We start from the raw sequence: 4,456 nt of genomic DNA, 5'->3' as shown, positions 1-4,456 counted from the left end.
AAAATACCTTTATTGTAATGCTTGTAATGTCCATTTATAGTCTTTACATAATAGCTTGGATCCTTAAATGTTTACAGCTCATGTCAAGACGCTGACGTCACGTCTGGCCTCCACTTGGGAAACCCGCAGAGTAAGACGCTCAAAGCTCAAGACGTTCGGATAGATTATTCATGTACAGTATGTTTTGCCCCCTGAAACCAAAAACCTCAAAAACCAACGATCTTGTAACACCGGTTTTACTGAAGAGATGCGCATGACAATCAAATGCAATTGAGTACATTGCCCTAATTCTTTCCATTCCCTGATTACAGGAAGATCCAGTTTATAACAGCTCAGTGTGTTAGACCAGATTTATGACAAATACACCGTTATCAGTTGAGGTGGTTTCTCTGTGAGAGCTGCTTCATAAGTCACTATCAGGCTGTACTAGGTTTACTGTCAGGTTCAACACTCCTGGATAACAGACAAACATGAAGGGCTCCGTAATATCTGTTTTGGTGGTCTTGGTTGTGCTGGACAGGTAACATTTCAGGGTTATGACATTGTCTTTATGGAGGTTGAATTAGGACAGAACTAAGCATTACGTTTTTTTTTTTTTTTTTTGGGGAAAGCTGAGATAATTATAGCTTAGCATTCATGAAAAAAGAGTGAAGAGTGAAACTTATTTTATTAAATAGGATATCTGACATTGGGACATAAGATCATTCTTTTTAACCATTACATCTGAGAGATTTTTCCTCAAGTGTTTTAATTCCACACAGATTGGCTAGTGGACTGGAACACAGATCGTATGACTATACGAAGTACCACACCATGGATGAGGTGAGGTTATCCTGTACTAGCAATTCCATATTGATTGATTGATTCTTTTATTGACCTGGTAAATCTCTCCAAACAGATCTCAGCTTGGATGAATCAGATGGAAAGGGAAAACCCAGACGTTGTGTCCAGCATGGTATATGGACAAACTTATGAGAAGAGGAACATTACATTACTAAAGGTACTACCTGTTTAGTGCAATACTTCTTATCATAAATGTCTTCCCACTTGGTGAATTTCGAGTTTCAAGTTGTTTTAGCTTAAATTATAATTCTAAAATGTAGATTATTAAAGTCATGTGGTGGTACCATGTGGCAGTAATAATAATTCAGGATACTTGAAATTCATGCCATGATATTAGCAACTTGTTTGTTTGTTTGCATCTGATATGCAGATTGGCTTCAAAAACACCACACCCAAGAAAGCTGTTTGGATGGACTGTGGGATTCATGCCAGGGAATGGATCGCTCCAGCTTTCTGCCAGTATTTTGTTAAAGAGGTGAGACCTAATTGCATCAAACTTAATATGATGTAGATAGTCGTGACGACATACACCTGAAGTGTTGCTCCCAGAAATATCACATCCATTTTATTACATGAGAGGCCATTGTTTTTAATGTACTGCATATGTCGGTAAATGCAATGCCACTCATGTTTTTTTTTATTTTTATATTATATTTATATTTTGCTCTGCTATTTGGAACAGATACTGTATGTTCAGAACTCACAGATACTGATACTGCTATTATAATGAATGTAAAACTCCTGTTGTAGCTTGTTGACCCTGAGATTCATATTGATATGCCAATTCAATTTGATAATAATGTTTTTGTATGTGTGTATGTTTCTTAAAATATAAAATGTTTTGTTTAATCTGAATTAAATGAATTTAATCTAAAATGAACTGAACTGTGTGTTATGCTGGGAAAGATCCTGGGCTCCTACAAAACTGACTTGAATGTGAACACGTTGTTTAAAAACCTGGACTTCTATATCACCCCAGTGCTAAACATTGATGGATATATTTATTCCTGGAGGGATAACACCGTGAGTTTCATTCCTTTTAAGTATTCTATGTAACATACTGTACATTTGATAAAGGTAAAATGTATCTGCACATTTTATATGTTTAACAACATACTGTATGTGATATGTTTTAAAGACTCGACTGTGGAGGAAGTCCAGAACAGCAGGGACTGAAACCTGCAGATGTTTTGGCACTGATCTTAACCGCAACTTTCCTGCTTACTGGGGGAGTAAGTTAAATTTTTCTTTTCATTAGAGAGCAATTTCAATGTCAGTTTCTTAATTTTAGCACATTCACGGGTAAAGTATGTGTAGTTCAGCTTTGTTATAAAGTTTGCAAAGGCTTCCAGTATTTTCTTAAAGGCTTACAATTGTGTGTCATGCGATAAACATAAATGAATTAAAAATGGTTGAATAGGGGTTAAATAATTGTGACGTAGCTGTATTACATAAATAAACAAATAAATAATCCTGCAACGCAGATGTATTATATTTATCGATATTTCCACCTTTTATATGTTTCTAAACCATTATAGACGCATTTTTAATACGATATAATATGTAAATTAATTCAAATGTAATATATATTATAAGGGTTATAAGCATGACTTAACAGATGCCTTAAAGCAACACTATTTAACTTTTTCTGTATTCAAATATTAAACATGTATATGAGCAAGTACATCATGAATTAATCTTCCAAACCGTCATTTTGTCAAGCGCAGACATGCAATCAAAGCTAAAGGAGCTAATAAAAGGTCCATCTGTTTTCGTTCACTAGTGGTGGGGATCTCCAGGAACTGCTGTTCAGATGTCTATAATGGACCGACTGCTGTGTCTGAGCCAGAGACCAAAGCTGTCACTGACTTTTTAGGAGCACATCAAAATGAAATGCTCTGTTACCTCACCATCCACTCGCCCAGTCAGATGATCCTCGTCCCCTATGGAGTCCCCAACATCTCAGCACCCAATTATGATGAACTGGTAAGAAGAAGAGCAAATTCTTTGGGATATGTTAGGATTGGAAGCTTTCAAACATACTGTCAGTTTTGAATGAAATCTGCACATCTTTCTGTGTTTTCAGATGGAAGTCGGTCTTGCTGCAGCTAAAGCCATCTCAGCAGTGCACGGAAAGAGCTACAAAGTGGGCACTCCACCTGATGTACTGTGTGAGTACTTTAAACCAATGTACACACTCATGACCTGAAGACAATCAGGTCTAGAAAAAATACAGTGGACTGCCATTTTTAAATCACACGAAGAGCCAAATTGTTCAAATAAACTGCTCTTTTTAAATCACTTCGCACATGCAATACTGTGCTTTATTATGGGGATGCACAATATATATATTGAAGATACAGTGCGCGACATCACACACATTTAAAAGGCGGTTTCATTTAAGAAGGGGATGTTCACAAGTTGTCTTACTCTTCAGTTCCACCTCAAAATTTGTGACTGCATTTTCTTCACCTCTGTAAAACTCCCAAATCCTTTCCTTGAGCTAAAACTGAATTCTAAAACATCTTGCCATTTTTCCTCAACCTGTTTAAAACACAGTCAATACAGTTACATATCAGTTATCAGCAATATTAGACATATTTTAATTTACAGGTATCTATGGCTCAATTAAAGTTAATTATTAAAAACTTTAACCTTTTAGCAAATCTCAAATGCAATGTCCATTTTTCATACTGTACGTGGAGCAGAAATTTAGTTTTTTAGTTTTGTATTTACATTTATTTGATCAGATTTTACATTCGTATCGGACAGTATTTTAATTAGCAATGCATTTCTAAAATTATAAAGTCTAAAACCTCTGGTGTATTTTTCAGAGATAGATAAACAAAAAATAAGCTTCGCCCTAATGATGTTTATAATATTCAGTTTAACTGGTTTAATTACAACAAAGCCCCCCATTCAGATGTTTAGCAACTCCAGGTGTTTCTGTATGAAATAATGCATTTTCTTTTTTTTTTCTTTTTTTTTATCAAATGAATGTCATTTAATCATTTTGAAACATTCTTTGCAGATGCAACTTCTGGCTCTTCACGTGATTTTGCAAGATTCATAGGGATCCCATACTCCTTTGGGTTAGAGTTACGAGATAAAGAGAAGTACCACTTCATTCTACCCGAGAATCAAATCCAGCCCTCATGTGAAGAAGCGTATCAGGGAGCGATGTCCATCATAAACTACATCCATGATAAGAATTTCAAAAGTGCAGCGGTTAGTCAGACTGTGGACAACTGTGACTGTCTTATGGATCTTGAGTGCAAATGTGATGATTTTAAACCACTATATTAAAATGGATCATGGGCTCAAATAAGTACTGTCTAACAAAAACCATCTGGTTTGGTATTTTACTGTCTAATGCAATAAAATTATAGAAATATCATGAAACATTATATTGGTGTTTTTCAGGATTTCCTGTGATGTCTAAGATTGATTGCAGAGCTCTATTTGGCCAGCTGATGGCAGTATATACACAGATATCATTGAAGATGTTTGCAAGCTTGTATAACTGCTGTCAGCATCAGCAACCACAGATTTGATTATATTATGGTATATTAAGTAATGAAAAAGGGACACTGCTTGTGGGAAAGAACAGTCA

The 4,456-nt window shown here is 35.5% G+C and overlaps 1 pseudogene; it reads left to right on the top strand.

Moving 5' to 3' along the window:
• Positions 1 to 366: 366 nt before the first annotated feature.
• Positions 367 to 4,186, top strand: LOC127949683 (carboxypeptidase O-like; annotated as a pseudogene).
• The last annotated feature ends 270 nt before the right edge of the window (positions 4,187 to 4,456 follow it).

This window comes from Carassius gibelio, chromosome B1 (assembly GCF_023724105.1).
Source record: "Carassius gibelio isolate Cgi1373 ecotype wild population from Czech Republic chromosome B1, carGib1.2-hapl.c, whole genome shotgun sequence".
In the NCBI taxonomy this organism is placed as follows: domain Eukaryota; kingdom Metazoa; phylum Chordata; class Actinopteri; order Cypriniformes; family Cyprinidae; genus Carassius; species Carassius gibelio.
This window is presented reverse-complemented; position numbering and strand designations above follow the sequence as displayed.